Source organism: Pogona vitticeps, chromosome 4 (assembly GCF_051106095.1).
Source record: "Pogona vitticeps strain Pit_001003342236 chromosome 4, PviZW2.1, whole genome shotgun sequence".
In the NCBI taxonomy this organism is placed as follows: domain Eukaryota; kingdom Metazoa; phylum Chordata; class Lepidosauria; order Squamata; family Agamidae; genus Pogona; species Pogona vitticeps.
The window spans coordinates 1,560,427-1,585,290 of NC_135786.1; the positions used below are offsets into that span (position 1 = coordinate 1,560,427).

The window sequence follows — 24,864 nt, forward strand, 5'->3', positions numbered from 1 at the left end:
GGATTTTTTCCTGCTTGACTATAAAACCTTAAACAGTCACTGCCATTTAAATTAAAGAATGGCGTTAAGCTGTTCACTAATAGGCACTTTGTGTTAAACAAGGATTAAAATGTGTGTCTTGATGGCTTTTGTTGCTGTTTAAGACTCTCACCACTGAGCTGCCTGGGTTGTGATTCGGCTGTAATCACCCCCCCCCCCATTCCACCTTGGTCTCAGGGGTTCCCCCCCAGCCCCATGGGCTCACTCTGTGGGCCAACATACCTCTTTATCTGGCCTCTGCAGGCCTCGCTTGATTCAGGGGGTCAACGGATCCTAGCACTGACCACCAGTGATTGGCACTGGGACCATCTCAACTTAAAAGCAGCGGTAATTTTAAAGAGCCTGTTTGAGCCCAGTCCTTAGCCATCAGAGGTAGAACTGTGGTCTTGGCCGGGCATGTGAAGAGGCTTTCTGGTGGGACCCCTTCTTTGCAATCCATGTTTCCTCCACCCCACCCAGCAAAATTTATGGACCTGGAATCCCTCAGGTCAGCTCAGGCTCTTTCCCCTGGAACCAAGGATGTGTGTGCTGTGTTGACACATCTCTGGCTTGCCCTTGATGGCAGAAAGTGAGGAGGATTTAAAGAACCTCTTAATGAGGGTGAAAGAGGAGAGTGCAAAAATGATCTGAAGCTCAACATAAAAAAACCCTAAGATCATGGCCACTGGACCCATCACTTCCTGGCAAAGTGGGGAAGGGGAAGATATGGAGGCAGTGTCATATTTTACTTTCTTGGGCTCCGTGATCACTGCGGATGGTGACAGCAGCCATGAAATTAAAAGACGCTTGCTTCTTGGGAGGAAAGCAACGACAAACCTAGGCAGCATCTTAAAAAGCAGAGACATCACCTTACCCACAAATGTCCGCATAGTCAAAGCTATAGTTTTTCCTGTCATGATGTATGGAAGTGAGAGCTGGACCTTAAAGAAAGCAGACCGCCGAAGAATTGATGCCTTTGAATTGTGGTGCTGGAGGAGACTCTTGAGAGTCCCCCTGGACTGCAAGGAGAACAAACCTATCCATGTTCTAAAGGAAGTCCACTCTGAGTGCTCACTGGAAAGACAGATCCTGAAGCTGAGGCTCCAATATTTTGGCCATCTGATGAGAAGAGAAGACTCCTTGGAAAAGCCCCTGATGTTGGCAAAGTGTGAGGGCAAGAGAAGAAAGGGATGACAGAGGACAAGATGGCTGGACAGGGTCACAGAAGCCACCAGCATGACTTTGACCCAACTCCGGGAGGCAGTGGAAGACAGGAGGGCCTGGCATGCTCTGGTCCATGGGGTCATGAAGAGTTGGACACGACTTTAACAACTAAACAACAAAGCCTTGCACTTCTGTGGGGTTTGGGGAAGGGAAGAGGGCCTGGAGGAGGAGGAGGAAGAAGAAGGGGCAGCCTGCCCCTTTCATGCTTGGCGGAGGAAGGCGGAACATCTCTGCTGCTCTTGCCACCGCAGACTAGCAGATGTTTTGCAGTTCTCTCTGGGCCGCTTGTCTCTCCTTGTCCATCTTAATGGCCCATTAACTAGGGGGCCTAATTATACCAGCTGAGATGACAGCCTTTTGAAAATGCTTTGCAGTGAAAAATGGGATGGTGGCATCTGCTTGAGACGTGAGCTCTCCTGGGGGGGGGGATGCTTTCCCGACTCAAGCACTGTTTTTTCATTGTTGTTTTGAACATTCTTGCGGAAGAGTGGCACTTTCTTTCATGCAGCCATGCCAGCAGCAGCAGCCGCCGCCGCCCACGAAGGTGGACTTCCCTGGAGGCTATTGTGAAGGATCAGCTCTTCTTCCCTATGTGGATGAGGGGAGGGGAGAGATTGGGAGAGAGACTAGACAGACAGGCAGACAGGCAGACAGATCTCGGGCAAGTGGCATGCCCTCCGAGCGGCTCACCCGTCCAGCCGTCAAGTCAAATCTCAAGCAAGCTCTGCTCGGGAAGATCAACGCACTGTGCCTTCAGTGGATAATGACAAATGTCCCTTTTAAGGATATTTTAAGGGGCACTGAGAGTGCTGGCAGAAAACCAGGTCTGGTCTGTGAGTTAATTTCAGCCCAGATCTCATCACGTCTACCAGGCTGTCATCCATCTCTTTTGTTTTATCGGGCAACCGCAAAAGAAAAATGACAAATAAGATGTTGGGGCACCTGAAAGAGTAACTGTTAATATTTTAATGTAAGCTTTCATGGACCTTCTTGGCTTCTGCTGATGCAGTCTGAAATAAAAATTTCACTTCCCCACCAAGTGTTCCATTTGCAGATCCCCTGAAAGGGCTTGCATGTTAAAGCCGCTTCACAATATTGAGAATTCAGAACATGATGCCCAGTATTAAAAAAACACTGTTTCTGAAGGCCTCCAGGGACAGAAATAAGCTTTCCGTCTTTGAATGAAAGATTTGTGGATTCCAGGAGGATTAAAGTAGCCCCTCTGGGTAGCCTAAAGCAGGGTCTCCCCTTGGTTGAAGCGGTTGCATTCCTTCTGTGCCCCTTGCGGCTTGCCTTTGCTATGCGTAGGTTTGGGTGGGGGTTCCTGCCGGCCCTTCTGGCCGGAAGACCCTTCTGTTGTGCTTTGATGCCTTGTGCTAGGGCAGAAATGATGGATCCAAATGGTTAACGTGCAGGGGTGCCTTCCCCTTCTGTGGGTACCCAGGGCAAAAGATTCCACCGGCAGAGAGGGCCCTGGTCGGCGGGGAGGTTGTGCATTCCCCAGGCTGCATTGGCACACCCAAACCCTGCTCCTCTTCTGGAGCGGAGAAGGCATCTCCTGCCCGGCGCAGAGATCATATGCAACACCGCGGTGATCTTCTTACTCAAAGCCCTTTTCCCCGGCGGCTGGCATAATGTTAGGACATCAGTATGGCTTGGGAAGCCACTCCTTTAGAATGAGATTTCTCAGTTCCCATGGAATCCTATAGAATAAGTTGAAAAGATGTTTATCTCTGGGACGTTTGTAGGGTTGTGTTACTGTCTCGGCATGGGGTCATTTCTCCAGGGCTCTTCCTGTCTTCTCCCTGCCTCTCTGCCCCCAATGTCCTCCTCCAGCCCTGCACCAGTCATCCATGGGTGCCCAGATAGAGCAGAGTGTCCATCCAGAGGTGTGGGTCTCCCTGTCCGGGCAAGGTGATTTGTATAGAGTGAGCACAAGGTCAGGAGGCATGCCTGAGTCGTGACCCGGTTTGCCAAACAGATTCCTCCGTCCTCTGGATTAGTTGTAGGGCTAGACAGGGTTTCCCTGTTTGTCGGTGAATAAAGGACAAAGCAGAGGGGGTTTGGTTACACGGACCAGGGTGTTGGACTTGAAGTGCCGTCATCACGGTTGGCCACCGGCAGCCAGAGAGAAGGGGATGGGCAGTGGTCACTCCTTTCTTGGAAGTGTTTTACACTCTAGTCCTTCAGAAGCGGCGGAAGAGTCTAGGCTGAGGCTCAGACGAGAGGTGGGGGGCTTCCCTTGCAATACACATCCACCGCAGATAAATGTTTGTGCATGCTGACGGTATGCCAGGTGCTGTAGGAAATGTTAAAAAATGTGCACACCCTGACTTGATTGGAGTAGAGGGAGCAGCCGCCCTTTAACGAAACAGGCAGTGGGGACGTGGTGTGGACACTGGGTGGCAAGCTGAGCCAGGCAGTCAGAGAAACCTTGTTGCTCCGGGTGATGTGTCTTGCGAAGGAGAGACCTGAAAATCGTTCCCCCCCCCCACTCCTCTGCCACCAGACCCCCCCATCTTCAAGTGCCTCTGGGCTGATGAGGAGGAGTCAAGCCTTCTCTTGCACCCAGGACCTCTCTGGCTGCTGCAGAAGGTTCTCGGATCCTTCATGTCGCAACACCGGTGGCAGGAAGGGCGACGGGGATTTTTGCTTTCTCTGCTCCAGTCAGACAAGGCAGCCAGCTTTTCTGCTATAAATGTTTAATTATTGCCGTTATCTGCTCTCGCAATAACCCTCCAGCTTGGTGAGCCTGGCTGTTGTTTGTGCCACCTTCTGATCCTCTGTGTACAAACAAAACTCCTTTTGATGGGAGAGATTATTCGGCCGCTTTTGGCTGCCTGAACCCGGAGGCCATTCTGTGCATCCTAATCTCCAGGCTGTGTTGTTCAGATAGGGAGTATATATTTAATCAAGGTGAACTTGGCAGGGCTTGAAAACTGCAGCAAAAACCTCAGGCCTCTCTCTGCTTTGGGGGCTGCAAAGCACTGGAGCAGTTCTGTACTCTCGAGGACTGGCCAGATGGGCAGCTTCCAAAATGCCAGATCAGACAGGGGTGCATGAGACCCACCAGCAACGCCAAGGTCATCTCAATGGGGCGCCTTGACAATTTATTTTCCATGTTTCTGGCAAAAAGGGGCTCCTGTTTTCCATGGAGTGTCCCTCCATTAACCACCCTGTGGTCCAGGAGGGGTGCATGCCTGAACACCTTTACCTGGGAGCCACCGTGACCCCACACCCTTCTCCTCCCCAGTTGATTTTATCACTTGATGTGAGGAGCCAGCAGTAGAGAAACAGGACAACCCGGTCTTTCTCATGGGCTCAGAAGGGTCTCACTCTGGGCACAGAGAGGAAGAGGGATTCCCCCTCGACTGTGGACACTCTTGCCACTATGGAAAGGGTGGCAGCGTGTGTCCTCTTAGCAAAGAGTCCCCCCCCCCCATGGGTATTGTCTCTTGCTGAGAGTCTGTTTCTTTCTTTGGTCAAGATAACCTTTTGGGAAGGGAAAGATGCGTCGGATTTGGGTCTCCGTTTTCCTGCTGTGGTTTCGCTTTGTTTGCTCCAAGATCCCTGCTGTTAGTGGAACAGGAGGAGCACAAATCTCTCACCTACCAAGAGGCTGCTAGTGCTTCTGGCTGGATGCCGTGGAAACACTTTTCAATGGATCTTTCTCCTTCTCTTCTGCAGCCCCAGTACACCCACCCCACCCCGTGACATGACAGCAAAGCTGATCTGGACCCTCCTTGCACCAGCTATTCCACCCAACCAAGGCAAGCCAACATTTCCTGGTTGAGGACATCATCCCACAAATCAGGGTTTCCCCTTGTTTTCCTCCTAGGCAGGGGAGTGTCACCTTTGGCAGTGGAGAAGAAGCGAGGGAAAGCAAAAGAAAAGAAAAGTGTGCTGCTTATATACCGGCCCATAGCGGTTACAGCCGTCTCTGGGTAGTGTGAAACGCATGCATGTGTGAAAGGGGAGGAAGAAGGAAGAGGAGGCACCTTGGCTGTGTTCCTGTGGGTGTGTTTTCCCCACACAGCCAGGCTGTGCGCGAGAGGTCTGGCTCCAGGAGGACCGGCCTCGGTCCACGGCAGGCAGCGGGTCCTGTGTATAGCCAACGTGGGCAGGAAAGCTTGGTTGACCATCCAGAGTCGTGGCTGCCCCTTCGGCCTGCCCTCCTCCAGGGTGCAGAAGGACCACAGGCCAATTGGTGAGATGGCGCCAAGGGAGAGGAACCAGACCTCTCCACCAGGCTGTTGGTAGTTTGGATGTGTCAGGTCCCCCCCCCCTCGCCTTCCCACCCCCACCCCGGCCACTGGCTTGTTGTTACGGGCCATCGAGTCCTACGTGCCTTTATCGTGACTCCAATAAATTATTCATCTCCTAAAGGACCTGTCATTAACTGTCAGAATCCAGATGGGGGTTTTGACCACCCCAAGTTCCTCGCCACAGGTTCTGCCCTTGAGTCCTGCTCACGAGTAGTGTTGTTTTGCTTTGGTCTATAAGATGGCAGGCTCTTTTAGTCTCCTCCTCTTCTGGGTGAACCCTTATTCCTGTTTCTGCAGGGATGGATAAGGATAGTGGCTAGCATCTCTTCTTCTCCCGCGGACTGCAGTGAAGTGTTGTGTGTCGACCCTGCCTGTGTGCCCTTGCTGTACACATCGAAGTGGGCTTAACGTGTATCGTTTGGTTTTCCTTATTGTGCTGGTTGCAATTTCTGGTGACTCAGGATTCTGTGCTGCTCTTTGTTTCCCTCCCTCTCCTCTGCCTCATGTACCCCAGTTGGCTCTGGCAACCCATGGGATTTTACCAGTGAGGTTACTCTAGCCTTGCATTTTTGATTGTTTGGAAATATCATCCTCCCTTTGGGTGTCCGGAACCAGCCAGAATCCATGACTCAAGGTAAAGGAGGAAGAGAATGGCACCACGCTGAATCTGCTGCCTCCTAAGGACAGAGAGAGAGAGAGAGAGAGAGAGAGTCTATCAGATACCCTCAGGTGGATGTAAATGTTTGGGAAGGGTGTGGGAGCAGGACGGGCATCTCCTGGATTCCATCATATAGGCTCCTCTCAAGGTGGTTGTCCAAACGAGAGGACACCTCTCACGGCTGTGAGGTGGCTCCTCTGGGGCCCCTTCAGACATTCAGCTTCCCTGGTGGGCACAGGTCTGGAAGGAGGGAGATCCATCAAAGGATGACGTGATCATTTAAAAAAAAAATACCAGAATGCGCAGAAATGGATAGACTAACAAAGAGATTAAAAGGACAAGAAAAATCAAATTTCTACTTAAGCTGGAACTTATTTTATGACTGGTGGAAAGAGTTCCGTAATACTGTAAATGGAAATGAAAACGAACAATATGGAGATGATCTTGTCGGAAGAAGTATATCAATGAATAAGATTGCTTGTAGGCTAAGCTTTATAATATGTTTCTTATTCTATGTATGGTGCTGTCTCTGTATATTTGTAAATTTTATGTTAGAAAATAAAAAATTATAATTTTTTTTAAAAAGAATAAAAGACATTCAGCTTCTCCAGGTGCACAGTTTGAAGCCCATTAACAGCGAAAGTCTTAAAAATGGGGAGGGCACAGGCCCGCTCATGTGGGAACCAGAGTTGGCTAGGGCTGAAGCAGGTCCCGATGTTGCAGTGTGAGGAGCACCCTTTTTAGGCTGAGTGACTTAAAACCCTAGGCTGGGGCTTTTGACACAAAGAGGAATGTGCCCCAGTAGACCTTTGTCAGTCCGGTAGTTTAACTCTACGGGGCCTGTGTGTTTTCCATGGATTCGCGGCATGCGGTAATCTTCTGGATTAAGGATTACGATCCCTGTTGAAGCATAAGATTGCCGGTCTCCCCAGAGTCTATGGTGCGCAGCAGGTGAGGAGGGGCTGACCTTCCCTAGGCAGTTGAGCGGTGCCATTAGGTGAACATTATGTGCCTGCAGTGTGGCCCCACAGCAGAGGGGATGGCCAGATTCTGGCTGCCAGCGCACGGTCAGGAGGAGCAGGTCTCTGGCCCCACAGGCTGTCTTTTCAGGAACTGAAACTGAACCCAACCCAACCCGACCTGAATGTCTCCTCCTTTGCCCAAAAACCACCCACAGTTGGGGATGTCTTCCATGTGCCAAGGGCCCTCAAAAGATGCCCTGAAGGGCCAGCAATGGCTGTCGGTGTCCTTTGCATTGTGTGGGTCATGCAGAGAGGCCGCTGTTTGGGGTTGTTGAGAACGCCAAAGGCAAACTTTTGAACTGGGCCGTGGTTCCTTCCCATTCACGGGAGTTGCCCGTTCGGGGGGAGAAGAAGCAACCCCCTCCATGTGCCACCAGCACAAGGATCTCAGGCCCAGCATGCCCCAGGAACCCCTTTCCTGCCTCTAGAGGTGCTCCGTTTCCATGTGCCCTGAGAATGTGTGGCGCTCAGACATTCATGTGGGAATGGATGGGTCCCGCGTCCTGGCACCAGCTCGTGCAGTCCTCAGCTGGAAATGGGTTTCTGGAGGAAAAGGTTCACCGAGGAGCGCCCTGTGGGAGAACCGTCACTTTCCTCCTGGCCGGTCCTGGGGAGGGCGGGGGGGGGGTCTCAACTTTCACCCCTCCCCACTTTGCGGTCCCCGGTTGACGGCTGAGGTGACAGGCTTTGACGGAAGGCAACCCCTTTGGTGTAGACCCACGAGGCAGTCTGGGGTGGTTCAGTGACACGTCCTGTCTTGGGCCAGGCAGGCATCCGTCCCTCAGCATGGACTCCTGGGGAGGGGGGACCCCATGCCTTCGAGGGGGCAGCCCTACGATGGGGAGTCTGACTCCAGGATGGAAGTCAGGAGTGGAGAGAAGAAGGGCCCTTGACCTCGGGGGGGGGGGGACGGGACACAGAGGCCCCCTCCCTTCTTTCTTGCTTCACCAGCTGGTCTGTTTTGGGGGGAGCAAGTCAGACGCTGGCCTGGGATTTGGCTCAAGGATGATGGGAGGCATCGTCCTCTGCATCCTCCTTACTCTGCCAGATTTAGAGCTGAGGAAAGGTGGGGTGCTATCTCCCTCTTTCTCCCCCCCTTTTTGTTTTGTTTTTCTCTGTGTGGACAGGAGAAAAGGGCCAAAGCGAGGGAGACTTTCCTGTCTCATTCCCCCCCCCCCAACCTGGCCCCCACTGGCCTCTTTCCTGCCTCTTGCCCAGGGGCTTTTCCAAATGAGGCCAAGGGCCGCCTGGGGGCAGGCTAGGCACTGCCCTCCGTCAGTGGCTATAGAGCTTCGGCCAGACGAGCCCCTTGTGGCCCGCGCGCCGTGGCGCCCTGCTCTGAGCTTCCGTCAGCTGCCTGTTTTACCTCTCCCGGTGACAAGCGGAGCTGACGTCCTGCATTAAATGTGGCCACCAAAACATGTGTCTCACTTGCAGCCTCACGAGCGTCATGAATCAAAGTGTCAAGGAGCTTAAAGAAAATGCATTTGTTAATTGCCTAAAAGTCTCAGGCTTGGGCAGTAGAGAAGAGAAGAGAAGATTGGGGGGGGGATGTGTGACAAACCCAGACCTACTGGGATCTGCCACACGTTACACTAAGCTGCCACCAACCATTCCCTTGAAGAAGTCACACAGACCAGGGATGGATTTTTAAACAATAAAAGAATTAGGTTTATTTAAATACACACACAGGGATAATAAAATAATCAGGTGAATAGGATAAAGTAACGTGGCTTATTCTCACTCATACAAGCATACAGTTTGGTTCACCCAGAACCCTTAACTTTAAGCACAGACCCTGAACCTATCAGTTCTGGCTAACCAACAGACACCTGAACCTATCAGGTTGGTACTCTGACACACAGTAGTACCCTGTCTGACACACAGACTCCCACAACAGCTTCTTCTTCCCAGCTGCTGCTTCGTCACAACCCAGTGTCTCACAGTCTGTCTCAGCATCTCCTCATCTTCTAAACTCTCCACACAGGCATCACATATTTATACAGTACAGCCCCTCCTCCTGATGTCCCGCCTTCCACTCCCCATAGGATGGAACTTTCCCTCCAAACCCATGACAGACAGGTAACATCAGGGCTGTTATGTAACACCTCCCCTCTTTAAAAGTTGTTTTGTAGGGGGAAAGCTAAAAGTGCTTTTCACCAAAAAAACAACCTGCATAAAATACACAACAACATTTATACATACCATATAATACTTACATATACTTACACTCCAAGTTAACCATAGCAAATATGCATTTAAACATTTTACCATATACAGTACATCAATTTACCTTTATTAATACCAACCAAATTCAAAACCAGGTACATTTTAACTTTTTGTTTTCATTATATACATATAGTCCATGTTCTTTCGCCGTCTTCAGTCTTCAGGTCTTCTTGATAAGGCGTCAGCAACACAGTTCACTGACCCTCTGACCACCTTCACTTCAAAGTCATAGTCCTGTAAGTTCAAAGCCCACCTCATAAGTTTGCTATTGTGGGTTTTCATCGTCTTTAACCATTGCAATGGTGAATGGTCAGTACACAGAATAAAATGTCTTCCCCAGATGTAAGGCTTGGCCTTCTGGATCGCGTAGACTATTGCCAGACACTCCTTCTCCACGGTTGCCAAATGTCTCTCACCTTTTTGGAGTTTCCTACTCAGGTAGGACACTGGATGCTGGTCACCATTCTCATCCTCCTGGCACAGAACTGCTCCTACCCCGCTGTTAGACGCATCGGTGTAGATGATGAACTCCCGGTCGAAGTCTGGAGCACGCAGGACAGGATAGTTGATTAACGCCTCCTTCAACCTCTGGAACGCCTCCTCACAGTCGCTGGTCCACGGGATGCTGTCATCAGTCTTCTTCCTCGTCAGATCGGTCAGCGGAGCCGCAATCTCGCCAAACCTCGGGATGAACTTTCTGTAGTAGCCCACCAACCCAAGAAATGATTTGACTTTTTTCTTGGTGTTGGGTCTGGGCCAATCACGAACAGCTTCTATTTTGGCCTCCAGGGGTTTTATCACTCCTCCCCCTACCTTGTGACCCAAGTATTTTCTTTCTGGGATACCCAGCTGCAGTTTGCTCTCTCTGCAGAGCCTAGGCCAAAGCACTTCCTCCCCTGGGTTAAAGCGCCTCTCCCTGCCTTCCTGGTCATCCCAAGCTTTCTTTCTGACCTTTTGAGCTGGCAGGGTCTCTGCTGATAGCTCTAGGTTTCTCCTTAGGTCATTCATCAAGGTGTCTATGTAAGTCACAACGTCTTGTGGGTCACCCTGGGCGATCTGCCCCCAACCCTGCTCGATCAAATCAAGGGGCCCCTTCACCCCTTTCCCAAATAAAAGTTCAAATGGACTGAACCCGGTACTGGCTTGTGGCACTGATCGATAAGCAACCAAAAGGGATTGCAGCTTCTGGTCCCAATTGTTTGGATTCTCTGCCAAGAAAGCCCTAATCATGCGCATTAGAGTCCCATTGAACTTCTCAGTTACCCCATCACTTTCAGGATGATAGGCAGTGGCTTCCCTGAGCTTAATTCCACAGATTTGCCATAAGCGTTTCATGAGCTTTGACGTGAACGATGTGCCCAAATCTGTGATTATCTCTGAGGCAAATCCCATCCTGGACATGTACCCCACCAAAGCATCGGCCACTGTGTTAGTTTCGATGTTTGTCAAGGGTATGGCTTCAGGATACCTTGTGGCATGGTCCACAATTGTTAGAATGAACCTATTCCCCCTCTTTGTGGCCTTGGGCAAAGGTCCCACAATATCCACCCCTATGCATTTGAACGGAGTGTCAACCACAGGCAAAGGGCACAACTTTGCTTTGGTCCTGTCGCGGTTATTCCCCTGCCTTTGACACACATCACATTGTTTACAGAACTCCCTGATCTGCTTCCCTATGTCAGGCCAGTAGAAATTCTGTGTGATTCTCTGCTGTGTTTTGTTCACTCCTAAGTGTGCAGCAAACATGTCAGAGTGACCCCTTTGTAAGATCATGGGGCGATACTTTTCAGGTACCACTAGCTGACTCCTGATCCCATCTCCCCCTTTTGAGATATTCCTCAGGGTCTCTCTATACAGAATCCCCTTTTTCTCCAGAAATCTCACTGGGGTTTCAGGTGTTAGCTGGGCGTCAGTCACCTGTTCAAAACACTTTTGGAGAGTGGCGTCTGCCTTCTGCTCCTGTCCAAATCTGCTGTCTGTGGTTAAGGTTTCCACCACAGCTTCTGAACTCCCCTCTGCTTCCGTCTCTGGCTCATCATTACCCCCCTGAACTGTCCCTGTGGTGGCTTGTGAGCGTGTAATCACTAGCACCCGTTTCACATGTTCAGCCAGGTCATTTCCCACGAGCACGGCTGCTGGCAGAGTCGATGAAATCGCTATCCGCCAATCTCCCCTCCAGCCTTGAAAGTTGACAGGTACCTCTGCTACTGGCAGAGAGATTATCTGCCCCTCAATCCCTGCCACCTTCATGCTCTCATTTGGGATTATAAACTCCCTAGGGATGATATCTGGATGGCATAGGGTTACTTGGGAACAAGTGTCCCGCAGCCCCCTATACTGACGGTCAAGTATTCCTACGTCCACCCCTGCTGTCTCAAACAACTGAGAATCTGTTTTTATCAGCAAGCAGCGCTTTACCTCCAGAAGAGAACCATTTTCCTCAGCCTGATCAGCAGAGGCAGCTGTCCCAGACTGAGTAGCCATGGCAACAGGCTCCCTCTGTGACACTGAGCCTTGCTCTTTCTGGACACAGAACACAGCTTTTGGCTTGGTCCCACTAGAATTCTGAGGCACCATTCCTTTTAGCTGCTTTAATTTTTCACACTCTGAGATTAGATGACCCTTTCCCTGACAGAAATAACATTTTCTAGTGTATTTGGATTCTCTCTCCTCTTGTTTCGGTTTTCCCTCCAAATTCTGAGGGCTTGGTTTCATGCCTGAGGGCTTCCCTTCACCATGGGCCCCTCCCCCTTGCTGGCTTTTCCCTGGTCCCTGAGAGTACTTGCTGTAGGTTTCTTTGGGTTTACCTACAGATTTCCCCTCACCCAAGGGCTTTCTTATTTGGGAGATAAAATCCGCGATTTCTGCGGCTGCTGCCACAGATTTCGGTTTCCTTTCCCTCACCTGGAATTTCAATTCCCCCTGCAGGACTGAATAGAACTGTTCCAGGGCTATCAAGTCTTTAAGCTGCTCATAGGTCTCTATTCCCTCCTGCGATAGCCATTTCTCAAGCAGCCTCACCAATTGGGCCCCCACTTGGGTAAAAGTCTGTTCTGGTTTCTTGGTGAGGGACCTGAATCTTTGTCTCAGCTGCTCTGCATTTATCCCATGTCTGGCAAACACCAGTTTTTTAAACTCTGCAAAATCTTTCATCAATTCCTCAGGCATCTCGGCATAAACCTCAGCCAGGCTACCACTGATTAAAGATCGCATGATGGTCATCTTCTCAGTTTCCCTCACTGAGAAGTCCACAAACGCTCTTTCCACTAAGGAAAAGAACACCTCAGGACAATCTCCCTTGTGGTACACAGGGAATTTCTTCAGGTCAGCTTTAGACAGTTGGCCTCCCTCAGAATCCCTATTGTTATTATTGTTCTGGTTCATCAGTTCCAGTTTTCTTAATTCAAACGCCATTTTCTCTCTCTCCAATGCCAATTCAAATTGCCTTTGTTTCTCTCTTTCCTCCATTCTTTCTCTCTCTAACCTTTCCTCCATTTCCCTCACCCTCAGTTCATGCTGTTGGGCTAGGAGTATTTTTCTAAGTTCTGGGTTCTGATCTCCTGTGCTGTCACCCTGCACTGAGCCAAATTCATCCTCAGAACCTTGGTCAATCTGGGGGTCTTTCACTTCACTCATGTCTGCTACTTGGCTTCGAGTCAAGGGCATAATCCCCCCTCAGAACAGGCTGCTTTAAAAAGTCAAGCCTCAAAATAAAACGACCACTTTTTTCCTTTTTGCCTCAGAACCAGCTCTCCCTAGAGATTGCTGCTGTTCTTCAGCACTAAATTGCAACAGTATCGAGTCAGAGCCTACCCCCCTCTGCTGGGCCTCTCAGCTGGCAAGCTAGCTCGCTGTTGCTACGCAGTTTTGCCTCAGCCTTTTCCCGCCAAAACTAGGCTGCCTCAGAGCACCTTAATCTAAGTCTCCCCAGTTGGCACGTTCTTCCACTAGTGCACCTCCCCGTGAGGTACACCTAGAAGATTACCTACGCGCCTCAGACTGTCCCTGACTAGACCCCCCTTGCTCTGGGCACACTTGCCAAGGCTTTGCTGGACCGCTGGACAACTGGACCAGTCGTATCCCACACGCTGGACACCAATCAATGTGACAAACCCAGACCTACTGGGATCTGCCACACGTTACACTAAGCTGCCACCAACCATTCCCTTGAAGAAGTCACACAGACCAGGGATGGATTTTTAAACAATAAAAGAATTAGGTTTATTTAAATACACACACAGGGATAATAAAATAATCAGGTGAATAGGATAAAGTAACGTGGCTTATTCTCACTCATACAAGCATACAGTTTGGTTCACCCAGAACCCTTAACTTTAAGCACAGACCCTGAACCTATCAGTTCTGGCTAACCAACAGACACCTGAACCTATCAGGTTGGTACTCTGACACACAGTAGTACCCTGTCTGACACACAGACTCCCACAACAGCTTCTTCTTCCCAGCTGCTGCTTCGTCACAACCCAGTGTCTCACAGTCTGTCTCAGCATCTCCTCATCTTCTAAACTCTCCACACAGGCATCACATATTTATACAGTACAGCCCCTCCTCCTGATGTCCCGCCTTCCACTCCCCATAGGATGGAACTTTCCCTCCAAACCCATGACAGACAGGTAACATCAGGGCTGTTATGTAACAGGATGTTCAAGCAGGAGGGAAACTGTGACCTCATTGCCTCGTTTCGGAGCTGACGGAGGGGAGGCAGGTGTGAGAGGAATGCTAAAACATCCCGCTGAGGAGGAGAGCTTCCCTGCCCCTCCGGCAGGGCCAACGCACATCATTGCCAGCAGTTAGACTGACGGGCTGTGGAAGCCCTCTGGATTTGAGGAGGGGGTGGCACTGCCAGGGGGTTGCTCCCTTCTCTGCAGGTTTGAGTCCTGCCCCCGGGCAGTTATTCCCTCATTTTCTCCTGCAAGCTCCTGACATGCCGAATTTTGAAACAGGTGGAAGACTTCACAGGGCCAACTGGTGAATCAGGTCCCTCTTTACCTATGCAGCAGTGATAATGAGCAGGTCATAGAATCATGACGTTGGAAGTCCAACGCCCTGCTCAGTGCAGAAATACAAATCCAAGGAGATCTGCCAGGTGGTTGTCTTAAGTTTTTCTTGAATGCCTCCAGTGCTGGAGTGCTCACTGGTTCCATTGTCGTACTGCTGTAACAGTAAGGAGGTTTTTCCTGATGCTCCTAAATCTGGCTTCCTGTATCTTGATCCCATCGTTGCGTGTCCTGCATTCTGGGAGGATCGGGAACAGATCGAGTCCTTCCTTTGTATGATAGCCTCCCAAGCCTTTGAAAAGGCTGTCATATTTTCCCAACAGTCTTCTTTTCTCAAGGCTAAACATGCCCTGTTCTTTCAGTTTTTCAAGATGAGGCCGAACCAGTGCCGAATAGAGGGGGACTAGTACCTCATGGGATTTGGAGACTATACTTCTGTTAATGCATCCTAAAATAGCACTGGCCTTTTTTTGTAGCCACGTCACACTGTTGGCTCATGTTCAGCTTGTGATCTACGACAATTCCAAGATCCTTCTTGTTCGTGGTTTTGCTGAGCCAGGTCTCCCCCATCTTGCAACTGTGTGGTTGGTTTCTTTTCTTCAAGTTGCAGTATTTTGCATTTATCCTTGTCGGATTTCATTCTGTTGTTTTCAGCCTCTCCAGATCATTTTGAACTTTGTTTCTGTCTTCTGCTGTTCCAGCCAATTTTGTGCCATCTACACATTTGATTCGTATTCGCACTCCCGTGAGGATCAGCAGGGCTTGAAAGGAAAGGCGCTTCCCTTTCTGTGAGGGGCCGTGGAGTTGGCTGACAGTTCCACAGTGCTATGATGCGGAGCCCACGGCACGTCCGTGGTGCCTCACAATGCTTTCGGCCACATGGAGAGGCCTGCCTAGAGGCCTGCCCAGGTAGTCTCATGATGTGGCTGTTTTTGCTTGTCTCTCACTTGGCACAGCTGCACATTCAAGGCTGTTGCCCTGGCCCAGTACTTCCTTGTGGCCAGAGAGCTCTGACACATGTGCAGAGTTTTGTCCCTTCCCTGCAACTGTATGTTTTTCCTCCCTCCTTCCGAGGGAGCACTCTCAATCTGCAGTGCCTTCCTTGACATCTGGGCAGGTTAAGAAGCAACTATTTGAAAAGAGGATGACATGGTTGGACAGTGTCATTGAAGCGACCCACATGAATTTGACCCAACTCCGGGAGGCAGTGGAAGACAGGAGGGCCTGACGTGCTGTCTGGTCCATGGGGGGTCACGAAGAGTCAGACATCACTTAATGACTAAACAATAACAAGGGTCAGATCTGGCCTTCTGTGGAGTTAGACTGGTCTGTTTGAATACTGAGATTTGTAAGAGCAGGTAGGAAGGAACTATCCCAGGGCGCAGCAGGCGCAGCAAACAAGAAAGCCTCGGGCAGAGAGTTTGGCCATCTCATGAGAAGAGAAGACTCCTTGGAAAAGACCTTGATGTTAGGAAAGTGTGAAGGCAGGAGGAGAAGGGGACGACAGAGGACGAGATGGCTGGACAGGGTCATCGAAGGGACCAACATGACTTTGGTACCAAACTCTGGGAGGCAGTAGAAGATAGGAGGGCCTGGCATGTTCTGGTCCATGGGGTCACGAAGAGTCGGACACGACTAAACCACTAAACAACAACAATTCAAAAGGGTGTGGGAAACCTGAGCTTGGGAGGAAGAACTTGGTGGACACCTCACAGCCTCTATTCTGAGCTGCCTTTATGAGAGAAGGATGGCAAAGGGATGTAGTGCAGTTGAGCAATGAAGGCAGAGCTCCGGATCGGGACCAGGGACAGCACCAGCAGAGTGGTTCTTGACCAAGTTTGTCTCTTTACGAGAACCATACTTGCCATAGATTATCCAACTCCATCATCCTTTGGGCATGCTAGGGCTAACCGTGAGCCCTCCGTGTTTCACTCATCCCTGGCTCTCACTGTCCTGGCACAAATCTTCGATACCCACGTCTTCACACCCAGGAAACAGGGCGAGGGCTGCGGTCACTCTGTATCCATGGCAAGGCGGCTCTTCTTATCTCTGCTCCAAGGGGCCTTCCCTTAATTTGCCCCCCCCCCATGAATGGCTGGCACCTCGCTGGCTGACAAAAGGTGGCCCTCTCCTCTCCTCGTGAGTCAGTCTTCCATAGTCCTCTTTGGAGGATTTTAAGCAGAGGCCAAGTGACTGGGACGTGGTGGCGCTGCGGGCTAAACCGCAGAAGCCTGTGCTGCAGGGTCAGAAGACCAAGCAGTTGTAAGATCGAATCCACGCAACGGAGTGAGCTCCCGTTGCTTTGTCCCAGCTCCTGCCAACCTTGCGGTTCGAAAGCATGCAAATGCGAGTAGATAAATAGGGACCACCTCGGTGGGAAGGTAACAGCGTTCCGTGTCTAAGTCGCACTGGCCATGTGACCACAGAAGATATTGTCTTCGGACAAACGCTGGCTCTACGGCTTGGAAACGGTGATGAGCACCGCCCCCTAGAGTCGAACACGACTGGACAAAAATTGTCAGGGGAACCTTTACCTTTACCTTTTAAGTGACTTCCGTTTGATGCTTGAGCGGGGGTTTTCCTGCCCAGGCAGGGGTTGGGACAGAAGGACCCTTCTGGTTCTCTGATTCTCTTCTTTCCATGGGTGTGAGACAGAGAGGGGAGGGAGGGAGGGAGAGAATGGGGAGAGGGAAGGCTTTGGGGTTGAAGGGGCACCCACCACCAGTCCGTGCCAAGGCCAGCCCTGCTAGGCTGTGGGGCTCGATCCACCTCCGAGTGCCACGTGCAGGTCCCCCAAATCAAAAAGGTTGCCCACCCTTGAGATGGTGCCCATGGTGCTGCACAGAGTCAATTAGAAACATCTCCTTCCCTTCCGACAAAGGACGAGTGAGGCGGGTGTGTGTAGATTCGGTGGGGAGGGCATGGAGCCCGACTCCGTCTCCTGCGCGCTGCTCCTCATTTGAAAGCAAACCGAGGCACGAAAGGGGCTTCAAGCAGCTCCCTCGGCTTTCTTCTGCTGTTCTTCTTCGGCGCTTGTTAACAAGACACCTTCCCTCCGCCCAAGCCTGCTGGTCTTTCTCATGCTGCTTTTATCTCCGTCTGTTCCAAAAAGGAAACACATACACACACACCTTCCTTTGTGAAGCTTTTCAGCGAGGTGGTATTGGTTTTGGAGGGGCAGTGCTTTTCTGGCACCGGCATCAATATTCTGCTCCAGTGCCCACGCGCTCCCCTCCCCTCCCCTGCCGGACAGAGGCCCATGCTAATGGCATGTAAAATAGGGTTGGAAGGGATTCGCGGCCGAAGCGGCGCAGAGGCGTGGGGTGCGATTTGACAGGACCTCCTGCTCCAGCAGCTGCCAACGCGTCCGCTCCGGAACAGTCACATCTGTATTCCGGCACGCTCCCGCCAAAGCCGAGATCAATCTAATTAGGCTGTTTGGAACACCTCCTGCCTCCCAAGTCTTCCCTGCCCCTTTGGAGAGGGGTGGGCAAGGGGTCAGAGCTGCCGGCGACGGGTCTGAGCCGAATTGTGGGAAGGCCTGCCGGCTGGCAGAAAAAAAAGCACACCATTAAAACCCCGAAGTTACACGTCTCTGGAATCATAAATCACAACTGCCTGATAGGTTAAAAACCAAAGTGACCCACACAGCGAAGGCAAGCACTTCCTTGGCGGGGGGGGGGGTGAGCCACGGTGTTCTGCCCAAACAGTTGAGAATGTTTTGCCAGCAAAAGAGAAGTCTGAGCTATGGTGCTGAGTTCAGCTTCAAGTATCACATGGGAGGTGCAGCCGTCCTGCTTTCTGTGGCACCCCAGGGGGGTGGGGGTGGGATTCAGCCCAACCCCTGGATTCGGCCTTGTAGAAGGTAGACTCTGCCCCCAGATTAGGGGGACCCTCCTAAGGGCCTCTCTCTGTCAGGGGTGGTTGAGCTGTGGATGTCCTGCGTGGCAGGGGGTTGGGCTCCGTGACCCCTACGGGGGGGGGGTGCCTTCTGCTCCTTCTGGTGTATGACTCTTTGCCCTTCTAGCTAGGGAAGGACTAGTTTTGTGAAATACTAAGTGTTTAAAAGTCCAGCATTGACTGTGCTGTTGATTTGGAAATGTCCTTTGTTTAATTGCTGCTTGCTAGAATGTGTGGCCCAAGAATTAAGGCTCAGGAGGGGGTTCCCTGGGAACCAATGGGCCCTGTTTTTTTTCCTCTCCCCCCAAACAGGCTCATGGATCACCGCAACTTGACCTTGTTGGAATAGGGGAAGGGGACACCTCTCCCTGAGCCATCTCGCTTGGGTGGGTGGAGGGTTGCATTGTCTTTGGCTCCAGCCGCACAGAACTTCCCTCTTTTTCTGTCACGTAGAAACTGTTTTTTATTGTGTTCCTTCATGCCCCTGCTCAGGAGCGTTTTTTTTTTTTTTTGGCAAAGCAGTGGCTACTCTACCGTGATGCTTGGAGTTAGCCCGAGGCCTGTGAGCCGTCCACGGAATGCTAAAACCTCTCCCTGCAGCTGAAGAGGAGATCAAAACCGAGCAGCTGCAGTGATTGCTCTCAGAGCGGAGCTCGGCCGCTTCCTGGCCCCATCCGTGCTTCCGTGATCCAGTCGGGAAGAGGCCCGATGCTTTGATGCATCCCTGCCCAGGAGGTTTGGTTTGAAAGCCCATTCTTTGCAGTTTAGGTGACTCACTGTTTGGGAGAGAAATGCCCCTCTGTTTGCTCGGTTCTCGGGCTGCCCTGGAGCCCCATGTGTTTGGTGAGAATAGCAGTGAGCGCATCTCTCTGCCTTGTCTCGCTCCCCCGGAACAGGGCTTGCTGATGCGCAGGGTGAGGCTGGCCGTAGTAGTGGCTCCTCTGGCCGCCTTCCCTGTGAAGCCTTCCCTGGGAGTTCAGGCTGAGCTAAGCCAGACAGGAAGATGAAATCCTTTTTCACAGGCTGATCGGCTGGCATCATTCAGTTCTATGTCAGCATTTCACCGGTGTGCTTTTACTAGGCGCTGAAGGTACGGCCACACTAGCAGCAGGGAGCGAGTTCATGTGGTCTGCTTGGGAATGGCTGGGTTTGATTAGAACGATGTAATCAAGCACAGAAATGATCCTTCCAATATAGAGAAGTAGCTTAATAAGCCAGGCACTTCAGGATACGGGCAAACTAATCCCTTCCGTTGCTCAGCAGAGGGCAGGAGAAGTGGAAAAAATAATGTTTCGGCTGTTTATCAAATATGGCTGATGTGCGGCATCCGTTCTATTATCATCCACAAAAAAAATATTTTCTTTGTCTTCTCTTAAAGAGCAAGCCAAGAAACTGCCAGAAGCCGAAGCCTCTACCATGGATTCAACTTCAGGCAGTTTCTGGGCAAACGGAAAGAAGGAAGGATTGATTCACCAGCCAGTCTCTGCGGCGTTCCAAACAGCAGGCTAAACAGCCCGTGTGGCCAGCCTCTCAGTGAACATGTTTTAAAAATGCAGGTTCAAAATAAGCATTCCCTAAATGTGGGGTGGAAGCTGAGTTTTGGTCTTTTGCTGTTCAAGCAGGAGTTGCCAGCGGGCTGGAAATTCATCCTGGCTTCTCTGACCAGCAATAGAAAACTCCTGGGACTGTTTTTCTTTGCAAACAGTCATGCTGGGGTATATATTTAATTTAAGAAGAGTCTGTTCAGAACCGGACTCATATATGTATGAGTGCTGGCGGGGGAGATAACATAGCACCATCTCTGAAAATGCAGCCTGCAGCAGGCAACAGCCAATATCGGTGTGTGTGCATGCATGCGTGCATGCGCATGCACGCATGCACTGTGGCTATCGCCTGCTGCAATCTGCATTTCCAGAGATGGTGCCATGTTATCTCCCCACCACCACCTCATTTGCTCTCCTGTTGGAATGATGGAGACAATGACTAAGGGCAGCAACTGGATAACAGGTTTATCACCTCTTTTATTCCTGCCAGCAGCACTCACCCCCCCCCCACATGCACACACCGTCTCTTCATTGCAGTGAAAAATGGACACCACCTCAGGCTGAAATCCGTTGTGGAAAGAGCCACATTTATTAGCAGCTAATGAAACGTGAGCACACAAGTGCCTCTCTCCTCTTGACCTGCTGTGCTTCCTGGCGGTGTGTGTGTGTGGGGTCCCCTGGAGTGGGAGGGGGCCAGCCCATCCCTTGGGATGCCGTGTGCTTCTTCCAGAACCCTCCCCACCCGCCCCCGGACGGGTGCATGACTCTCCTTCCATGTGTGGCTGGTCGGCCGCATCTTCTCCCCATGGCCCCCCAGGCTAATGCACAGTTCTGGAAGCTCCTGTTAATCTGTCTTGGCAGCAATGAGGAGGTGATCCCTCTCCTCCCTATATTACTTTTTCCTCTCCGAAAAATAACAAGTTCTGACACTCTTCTCCTCTGGCAGCAAAGTAGCAGAGGCAAATTTTATGGCCCTCTCTGCCTCATCAATCTTAATCAGCGAGATTAAGGCAAAGGCGGTATGGAGAAGAGGTTGGCATTGAAACGCCGCCCGCCGACTGAGACCTGTTTCCTGGGAGGGGGCGGCAGGAAGGATCATCACTCTGTCCTTTGACAGGATTGGGGTGGGGGTCCGGCCCCAGGTTCTGTGGGCTGAGCTCCCTTTTCTCCTTGAGAGGAAGGCCACACGCCCTGAACCACACACCGGGCTACAGATTCTATGGGGGTGGGGGGGAGTGTGTGGAACTGATCCTGCACCCTGCTTGGCCTTGCTGTTTCTACTGAGCAGTGACCACAGAGCTTGGAAGTCATGCAGTCCCAGTCACGCAGCTGCCTGTCCGGAGTGCAGGTTGGATCTAAGTTACTTGGCTGGTCTACTGGGTAACATTCTATAGTTATTTTCCAAAGACGCCGTAAGTCCTATTTGGAGGCATTTTGTCGGATGGGGTATAAAACACCTCGCCTTTCATGCCATTCTCTTCCCAATCCTAAGAGGAGTGGAGGGTTTTTTTTTTCTGACTCTTAAAAGAAGCAACACAAAGTGACCAGCAGTGCAATAAGCAATGTACTGTAGTAAGTTAGTTTTTTCCACATGGAAAAAGGAAGTGATGGCATTGTTCATTTTACAAACACTGTAACAAGGAAAGAGAAAGAGCTACTTTTAAAAAGTCAAAGGTCCCAAGTTAAGGAGCCGCGGCCCTTCCTCCGGATCATGCCCTCCTCTGTCCAATATGTTCCCCCCCCAACATCCTGTGAGTCTTTTGGACCTCCACCAAAGGCCTGGTTCTAGGACTCAAGAGTTGGTGGTCAATCCAAATGGGTATGTCATCGGAACAGGTCATCGCAAGGTCTCGCATCCAAAGCAGGCTGTAGGATCAGGATTTTGTAAGTCCTGGTCAAAAGGGAGGGGCCCCAGAAGGTGGTCACATGACAGAAGGCTCAAGGAGCCCAGCATGGGGGCCCAGATGGGGCCTCGGAGGCTCGAGATGCATCCTGCAGCCCTCTTTGGTGGGACCGGGAGCAAAAGTGCGGAGCGGAGCCAGAGGTTTGGCGTCCCTGGAATAGAGGAGACGGAGGGGAGTCCCTCCGGCTCTTGGCTGTTCTTCCTAGAGTCGGAGGAGTAGCTCTCTTGGGCCCCTAGTCGAATGAGCAGCTCCTCTTAGACGCAAAGGCAAAGCAACGGGAGGCCTTGGCTGGTGCTTCTCCTTGGACCGGACAGAAGGTTGGGGGCAGGACATACAGTGGCTCAGGCTGGACCGGAGACACAGATACAACATTGTGAGGGTGTTCCATTTCCTCCAAGGTCACACTGAAAGGACTTTTGTATACTCATTGTTTTCAGCTTGAAATATGGTCCCTCGCTGCTGTAAGATGCCTTGGGTCCTTTTCAAGGAGAAAGGTGGGGTAAAAATATTTTGAATAGATATGCAAATTCCAAAGGGGGGGCCGGTTTCACAGTCTCTGGGGGAAAGGTCCCTGGCGCAGCCGATAGCACTCAACGGCTTCATCATTGCCCCAGGAGGTCCAAGTGGTGTTCTTCAGCAGCTCAAAGGTCAAAAGGCTTGGAATCCTTTTCCCTCTGTAGATGCTTGGAATAGAACCTGGGACTTTTCCCGTGCAAACGACACAGCGACCAAGCCCCAGGCTCGCCGTGGCCGGTACACGGGCAGTGAGCTTTTTTTCCCAGCAAAGAGACTGAATTTAACTTCAGAGAACTGGAAGTGGGACTTGGGCAAGCTGCACAGTCCCAGGACAGCTCCAGAAGAAGGGGATGGGAAGCCACTTTTGCGCATCATGGACCTGGGAAACCCCGGAAAGGGTCGCCGTTAAGTCAGAATTGACTTTCCGGCACATAATTATGATGGCTATTGCATCCACAAAAGGTGGACAGCCGTCAAAGAGGTGTTGGGGGAGGGAGAAGGAAGGCCCCCGGGGTTGCAGGGGGAGCCAAGAGGGCTCCGTTCTGGTTACAAAGCTTGGATCTTCTCTGTTAGCGACAGTGCAGCCTGATGCAGCAGCCGGTGGCTCCTCTTGGACACAGAAACACACTCTCCGTTCCTGGATAAATTCTGGCTTAGGCGGAATTTGCCCGTATGACGTGCGTGACAGTTTGAAGACTCTTGATAAGGCGCTGCAAATTCAAAGCACAGCTGAGCGGCCGGGCTTTGGGCCCATCTCAGCCAATGGAAGCCGATTTTCCTGATCCTCGAGCATGCATGTTGCGTATCGGTCTGTCCCTGCCCTGCACCATTCCAAGGGCCGATGCTGACGCATATGGGGTGCCAGGAGGAAAACCTGCCCCTTCATCGCCCTGGAAGTGCTCATCGGGGGGGGGACTTTTGGGTGCCCTTGCACCCTGCGCTCCCTGCTCCCCATCTGGAAAGAGAGATGTACCTCCTTCCTGGTCTCCTCCTTGGGCTCAGGACACTTTTTTTTTTCTCATTGCAAGATGCTGCAGTCTTCTCTCCCGTTACCAGCAAGGATTTCCACATTGGCGAGAACAGCTCCTTCGGCTCAGAACATGCCCCGCTTGCGATGGCTGCTGTCGGGCTGCCTAGACTCTTAAAACACTAGAGCTGTTGGATGAGTTTCTTCTGTCCTCTTGATCCATCAGGCACCCCTTCTGTGCTTGCTGGATGCGTGCACGTGCACGCACACTTCCCTTCAAATAAAGAGAAAATACACTAGTTTTGCGCCAAGAGACACAGTGTATAAATGAATTAAACCTAGCATCCCTCTCCCCCGCCCCCCGAAATTTTCTTATTCTTCATCTGGGAAGCAAGAAAGCTTGTTGTGGGGGAGCCCTGCAGTTTCTCTACAGCTCTTGGTGTCTTGTGGAGAGAGAGAGAGAGAGAAAGAGACTGGTTTTGCACGATGGGGGCGATGGGTTTTAGAGCTTGGCGATGGTGCCGCTGCAGCTGTGAGTTCGCTTCCACGGTGCCTTGCCCCCCCCCCCCCGGACAAGGGCTCTGCTCTTTCCCTTGACTTTTAATTAGTCAAATTTGGTGCCAATTCTCATATGGTTTCTTCTTGTTTTCGATGGTTGCAGTACTGTAGTTTTTATTTTTCTGTACGTGGTTGTGGGAACATTTCTCATAAGCCGCAGCATGGAACAGGTCAAGCTTAATAAATGTGTACTGGCCGGGGCTGAGGGGACGGAGCCCTGGTCCGCATGCCCAGTCATGGGGACCCCTGGGAGCTATAGTTCAGCAAAGTCTAGAAGTGCAGAGATTTCCCGGTGCCCTATAAATGAATCCGGAGCAGCTAATCCTGCTGTGTCCAAGTTGGGAGGAAACCCTTTTGTGTGCTTGCTTTGTGCTGCTGCTTGGAGGAGGAAGGAGTGGTCATGAGGAGGGGGGCAGCAAGGAGGACGAGGGCTGATTCTGCAAGGTGTTGTTAGGCTTCGAGGTTAAGTCCTGTGGCACAAGACCAAGGGCCTCCTTCTGGGGCTCCCACCCAGCCCACAAACTCCTTCCTTTTCCAAGGCTTGCGCTGCATTGAACTTGACCAGTCAGCAATATCCAAGCAGCTGCCGAGCTGGCAACAAGCTCATTATTCTGCCCAGCTTTTGTGTCGAACTCTGTTCGGCAGAAAGGCCTCTGTGCAAACAGCACTGAGCCTTGTTGGAGAATCCGCTCCTGCTATAGCTCAGTAAGAGTTGTCACTGCCAGGAGCTGCTCTTTCTGGCACAAATACAGTGTTGCCTTGACTTAAGAACTTAATCTGTATTGGAATGGTGTTCGTAAGCCAAAATGTTCATAGGTCAAGGCGTTCGTAAGTCAAGGCACCACTGTACCATGTCTGGAGAGTCAGCTTCAAGCTGTAGCTTCAGGCTCGTTGGGCAGAATAGGTCAGCCCCCAGTTTTTCCGCTTACTGGTAGCTGTCCAGAAATGGGACGGCCTTGTGTCCCTTACAAAGACGGCAACCTGTTCTTGATCATCCTAGAGTGCAGGACACATAATAAGGGACTACAGGAAGCTAGACCTCAG

At 51.3% G+C, this 24,864-nt stretch overlaps 1 protein-coding gene across 1 annotated transcript in view; it reads left to right on the forward strand.

Moving 5' to 3' along the window:
- The window catches only part of CTNNBL1 (catenin beta like 1), a 110,702-nt gene that overhangs the window by 72,274 nt on the left and 13,564 nt on the right, over positions 1-24,864 (forward strand). The gene's annotated exons all lie outside the window — the stretch shown is intronic.